This window comes from Mauremys mutica, chromosome 3, assembly GCF_020497125.1.
Source record: "Mauremys mutica isolate MM-2020 ecotype Southern chromosome 3, ASM2049712v1, whole genome shotgun sequence".
Taxonomy (NCBI): domain Eukaryota; kingdom Metazoa; phylum Chordata; order Testudines; family Geoemydidae; genus Mauremys; species Mauremys mutica.
This window is the reverse complement of record NC_059074.1, coordinates 40,388,498-40,395,613: the sequence shown is the minus strand read 5'-3', so window position 1 is coordinate 40,395,613 and position 7,116 is coordinate 40,388,498.

Below are 7,116 nucleotides of genomic sequence, written 5' to 3'. Positions count from 1 at the left end.
GCACAATCAAGCCTTTAAACCTGGACTTTCTGGGTCCCATATTAAAGGTTGGTTTTTTTTGTTTGTTGGGGTTTTTTTTAGTAAAGAGCGCATTTGGCTTCAAAAATGCAGAAATTTAATTCAGCATCTTGCTGTTTGAGATTTCAACCGAAAGGCTTGTGAAAGTCACGTAGTAAACTCTGCAGGCACATGCAGGTAAATGCACTTGCTGCATTGCTGAATGTACCAGGAACATCCTAACATTCCATTGATATCAATAAGATGCTTGTTCGCGGATGGCACTAGCAGAGTGGAGGGTGGGTGGTGAAATGGTTTGAGATACTATGGAATCACACCAGCTCTAATTTCATCTTCCATCATTTTTCTGCCATTAAATGTGGGCCAGATTTTCAAAGGAGCTGAACTTTAAAGTGGAGCCAGAAGTACTAGTCCAGGCATTTTAGAGAAGTAGCTCCCTAATTTGGAAGCACAAGCCATTTGCACCTACAGATCTGCCTGTTGTCTAAAATCGAATAGTGCCTACAAAAAGTATATACATCTGTTTCTAACAAGGTTCTTTCTGTGAATCATTTCATTGGGGATTAGAATGCAGAAATGTTTTTGGAAAGACTGAATCAGATCATCATTTTTGCCATCACTAGAAGTGTGATGGATACACCATCAGTTACAAAAAAGGGAGACGGTAGATGGTTGCTCTCTGCCCCAAACTTTAGAAATTGCAACATTACTTTTAGGGGCAATCCTGTCCTAGCCTGTGTGTAGAGGGTCCCCAGGCACTGGTGCCAGTACAGTTTGCTACACAAAGAATGTTTGTTGGGGAGTCAGAATATGGGGCACACTGTGCAGCATGAAGATGAGCTCTGTGGAGGCTCCTTGCATGCATTGGGCAGGCTGGGGCCACAGGCTCTGTCCATTGCTACAGGAATCCTCTGTCCTCCCTGCCAAAAGGATGTGTTAGAACTGCATGAGCAGCCCTGCAGCTGCTGTACGGATTGAAGGTGAGGATTTTTTCTCTCCCTTCCCCTCAGCCCTCACCCAAGCTGCTCAGCATGAACAATGGCCTGAGGATTTTCCTCTTAGGGTACATCTTCTCCACAGAGTTAGCCCAGCTGGTCAGCACCTGGGTTAGCCTATCCCAGGTGTGAGCAGCCACACTGCAAAGCCAGACCTGAGTTATTCTGTCCACACTGATGCTGTGTTCCCCTGTGTATGTCGCTAGGACTCCTAGGGTATGTCCACAGTATAATATCAAACACCTGTGGTTGGCTGTGTCAGCTTATTCAGGCTTGCAGGGCTTGGGCTGCAGGGCTATATAATTGCAGTGTAGTCGTTTGGGCTTGGGCTGGAGCCTGGGCTCTGAGACCCTGGAAAGGGGGAGGGTCCCAGAACCCAGGCTCCAGCCTGAGCCCAAATTTCTACACTGCAATTTTATAGCCCCACAGACCGAGCCCTACAGGCCCGATTCAGCTGACACTGCTACCCACAGGTGTTTTATTGCAGTGTAGACATGCCCCTAGTGTCATATCCCATGGTTCTTAGTGCTGCAGTAAGCTGAGCAGAGCCACTCTGTTTTCCCCAGTGAATTGTGAGAGAACTTGTCTGTCCTTCCAAGCGCAGGGGGGAAATTGTGGGAAAGCACTGGAGGATTATTGGAACTGGAGTGGTTTAGCCTGCATCTTCACTGCAAAGTGGGTGGGTTACCAACTCAAGTGAAAGCCTAACTTGGTCTTTAGCCTATGACCTCAGAAAAGCCAGCTAGCCCAGGTTGGAGAAGGCATTGGAGGTAACAGTCGGGAAGAGCTCGGGCTAACTGCAGTGAAGACATATTCTTAGCAGCAAAAGACTCAGACATAGTGACATCAAGCAGACATGTTCTCCTGACACAGTTATGCACTGTCTTTTCCCACACTAAAGGTGGCTACACATATAGGTCCTGACTCAAGAAAACACTTAAACACATGCTTAAGTCCATCTCTATTCAGCAAAGCATTTAAGCAGCTTAACTATAAGCAAATGCTGAAGTGCTTTTCTGAAAAGGATGCTTTTCTGAACAGGGGCCATGGATTGTAAGGTGCTTTGAGATACTTTCCACCAAAGTCTTTGCAAATATGTAAGTCATTTTTTTTACAAAGACATTCTTTTCTAGAAACATAGATATAGCTGACTCCTATAACTGCTAGGCTAAAAAATGAATGCCCTCACAAATAAAAAAACATGGCCATAAAAACATAAACACCATTAGTGACCATGTAAGTCTGATTATTAAAGCTCTTTATCTACAGAAGTATCACTGTCCAGTTACAATAATTATTCAGCTGCGCCATGGAAGGTTAGACTTATAGGGAAGGTTAATTTCTTCTCACAATTAAGCTTGACAATAAACCACTTAGATTTGCTGAACTAATACTGATGAGATCCAGGTTTCATTCTGGCCCATACATTGACTTAGATTTTTATTTCCTTGATAGTTTGAGGCTCTAGGACACTGTGAAACAGACACATTTTAACAACAAAGACAAAAGTCATACATACTGATGTGAAGATGAGTGAGGTGATTAAGCAATTCCTGACAGAGCAATTATAAAGTTTTAGAGACTCTCTTCTCCCCTTGCTTTATGCAAGAACTACTAGTAGAAATAACCATTATGTTGCAGATCCTCAGTGCCTAGCTCCCATGGATTTCAAATACCTTTGAATCAGTAGAGAATACACGTAAATCTATAGAGTTAATTAAAAAAATTAAAACTTTTTTAGGTAAAAAGATGGTTGATATTTTCTGGGTTTTGATAAAAAAATACTGAAAGGATGCCCCAGGCATTTTTACTGAAAATGGAACATTTTTTCAGTTAAATTTTTAACCAAAAACATTTTCTTCAAAATCCAAAAATGTCTCGTTTCAATTTTTCACTGAGAAACTGAAAATTTGTCCTGCAAAATGTCCCTTGAAAATCAATTGTAATTTTTCAACCAGCCCTGCTGATGTGTCAGATTCTGTTCCCAATTACACTGCTGTAAATACCGCTGATGAAAATGGATAGCATCACATGAGCCAATTGTCACACTGTCTGGTAAGGGACACAGCTAAGAGTGCCAATCTCAGGTCAGACTACCAGAATACAGGGCATATAGCCCAGACTGGTGGTATACTCTATCATAAGACTCAGAGGTGGATTAGGGGTTTGTGAGGCCCTGGGTGTCCAACCCTTCCTGACCTCTTCTGTCTGTAGTACCCTCCCCGCTGCTGCCCTTCTGCCATGGAAATGGGGTTGGGGCATGCAAGCTTGCCCCACTTGGCCCCTCCCGTCCTTGCCCAGGGAGATGGGTCGAGGTGCAGGGGGCTTCCTGTACCTGCCTGGGAAGTGGGGTTGGGGCATGGGGGCTTCCCCCCCTCCCCCACAGGAGTGCTGGGCAGGCAGGCAGAGTGGGTTTGAGTGCGGGGGCACCCATTTTTCCAGGGGCTCCCAATTGGCCAAGGCCCCTGGGCACGGGCCCGTTGACCCAGTGGCTAATCTGCCACTGATAAGATTTCACCAAACCAGTAACAAATGTGTGCTCCCAAAATACTGTACTAATTATTATGGAGCCACAACAGCCCCCGTCACACCCTCTAGCCCCCCATGCACCACCCAGACAAACCAGACTTCTGTGATAAATGATTATTAAAACCAGAAATCACATCTATTAGGTTCCTCCAGTTCCAAAGAACCAGACACCCTCCCCCTGCCCCAGATCAATATGTACTTCTGGATCTCACCCAAAAACCACACTGGTAGCCAATCCTTTTGTAACTCAAACTAAAGATTATAAGAAGAGAGTTATTAAATGGGTAAAGTGAATCATATACATTACAGCTGATTTCAGAGTTTGTTAGAAATTTTTGTTAGAGGTTTTCCCATTGACATAGCGCTGTGCACATGAACATAAGCGTCAGAGTAATTTATGTCACGCACGGAGGTGGAATATTCACACCTCTGAGCAACATAAATTTTGCCGACATAGGCTGCAGTGTAGACAGAGCCTTTGAGACCTTGCAGGATCACTTCACAAGGTGATATTGGCATAGTCAGGAAATCAAGATGTGGGGAATGATCACATTTTCAGACAATTACTCCTACCTTTTTTCTTGTTTGCATAATGCCTGCAGCCCATGAATGGGAATGGGAGTCCTCATTTCTTTGCAGTCAGTGAGGCTGTATGATTTATGGCCAGAGCTTCGATCTTTATTTCACTCCCATTTTGCAATGATGACCAGAACTTTATATTTAAAACAAAAAATGTAACCACATCTGTACCCTTGGAGCGAGACCATGGGGATTGAGGGGCCCAAGCACCTTGCCCACCAACTGATCATGTGGGACTGAGTCCTCTGCTTTCCTGGGAGTGGTCTAGAACAGGCCCCACAGGTCCGTAAGAGAGTAGAAAGAAGCTGGACAGTAGAAAGGAACTGGACAGCAGCAGGGGGTGACCCTTTCAGTGTCTCCTGAGTCCCAGTGATGTCACCTACATTAACTATATCCTTTTTGTTAGGGGACCTGTGGGGGAGATGGCATGACACACAACAAATAACATATAGTCATAGTGCTCAATTCATAGGTAATCCAGAAGATCTTTGTTCAGCCATAGTCTTTGACCAACAGTTAAAAGGGAGGTGGTCAAAAAATGGGAACAACTTTTCCAGAAGAAGTTTTGAAAAAAAAAATTCTGAAAAAAAAATTATTCAAAATGTCAGAACTGTTTGGCCAGGTACAAATCACAAACAAATCTTGGGGAAATCGTGATTGGCTTATGAATAACTCATGCATGTAAAAGAAGGGATAAATAAAATAAATTGAATACATTGTGGTTAGTGAATAAGCTCACCCAGCCCACCCAGCATGGTCCTCAGGCTAAACCAGAGGGGAATGTGGAGCTACATTCCATCAGCTCCATATCCAGCAGCTATTTTGTAACAACGATGTTTACAAATATCAAATGCAGAGCACAATGCTTAATAAAGTTGAAATGTGTAAAGCCCTTTCACTCATGACTAAGTTTTCCAGAGCTTCCTGTAACAATAACAATTTGGATGAAATCACAAAACAATAATTAATTAGCCTTTGTAAAGATCTGTAGGGATTGACTAATGCTTAATTCAGCTTTATTTTCAAGCCATTCCTAGCATATGTTAGAAATGTGTAACACCTCTCACTGTCTTTACAGTGTTTTCATTTCACAGCTAGCATATAGTTATTTCTTAGTCTAATCTATAAAGATTGAATTGAAACTAACCTTCTTATGTTTTTCTTGTAAATTAAGATGGCTTTGCAAAATAGCTTACAAACTCTGTATTATCAATTGAAAATGCCTTCTTGATTAATATTTTTACCTACTGTTGCCACAAGTAACACTTAACATTATTAGAAGTGAGAGAGTTTTGAGAAAAAGGAGTATATAAATTTTTTCAGTGTTTATTTTGTGCCTCTAACTGCATTTTGTACAGTTGTCTCTGTACAGTCAGTTCCTTTGTCAGTTTCCCTTGCTGTGTGTTGGGGTCATTCACATAGCAACAGCTGAGAGAAAATATTTTTTTAAATAAGAAAATGTGATTGTTTAACCCAGAAATTGGAAGGGGGATTCAGCGACAGGCATAAATGATCTGAAATGAATATTGGACAAAGTAGGCATGGTAATATCTTTAATCGGACCAACTTCTGTTCCGTTGGTGAAAGAGAAGCTCTCACAGAGCTCTTCCTCACATCCTGAACTCTACTCATGATACCTAGTGGAGCAGGCAATGGTCTTATGCTAATAATAACTCTGGGTCTGACTCAAAGCCCAGTGAAGTCCAGACGTTAGATCAGTTTGGGAACACACTTAAGTTCCTGTTTATACACTTCTACCCCGATATAACATGAATTCAGATATAACGCGGTAAGACAGCGAGGGGCAGGGCCGCGCGCTCCGGCGGATCAAAGAAAGTTCGATATAATGTGGTTTCACCTATAATGTGGTAAGACAGCGTTATATCGGGGTAGAGGTGTACTACAAAGTGGAGCATGCTTTAACCACATCAGGGCTGGGCACAACTGTGTTATAGCTGGATACCTTGACATAGTTTCCTATGTAGTATAAACAGACCCCGTTTAACAAAACTAGTTAAAGCCCTTCCCTCCCAGCTTGTGAGTGCTTTGAAAATGGACCCCAACATCCCCTCAACTTTGCGGAGCTGGAGAAGAAATGACTTGAAAAGACCTGTTTTCTATTGCCTCCAGAAGGACAGTCTATTTTTCTTCCTCCATTATAAGAATTCATCTGGCAAATGATAACAGACTTCCCCTAATCAGATTGACTCGGAAGATTAAATAATGTTTTGGATAACAAGTGTAAAATGGCTCATCTCTTCTATTATATAATGATATAAATTCCAAAGCAATACAAAACAAATAAGCTTAAGCCTGAGTATTCAAGCCTCGTTAGGTTTATGTTGCAACCATTACACTAAACAAAAGCACAGATGTAGGCAGATCTTATCCTACTGGTGTAAGAGCAACTGTTCTGGATAGGATCAAAAAGTTGTTCCATATTAGGGGTTGTCAAGTTTCTCAGAGGCATTGTGGTCCAGATTTGTTTTAAAGAAATAGACCCCTATCCTGCAATCACTTATGCAGGAGGTATCTGTTAAGATGTTTTGCCTTGTTCAACTTTACCTCACTTGAGATAGGTGCAATTCAAGCATCTGACAAAATAATAGGAGAGCAACCTTCCAAGTTAGTAAGGAAAACATCTGGCTAGTACAACCTAGGATCCCACTATTGTGCTGCTCTGCTAGAAAGAATGAGAAAAGATTAAAGTTCACAGAAAGTACAACTCCAAGGTGCTCCGAGCTGCCCAGCCAATCCTTGAATGTTACATTGTAAGAATTCACATGCAAATCCCATTTGCTTGATTGCGAAAGAGGAGGCCATCAGTGGGAGAGCCCTGGGAGCTCTAGAGATATTAATAGTTCACATCCGTTCCAGTATTCAGTATCAAATCAGGGCTTTACCTGTCAGCAAACAACCACCACACCTACTTATTTCTCAGCATCGTGCATGTTGTGGCTAGATGGTGATCCTGAGTCACTTGTTACCTTACACA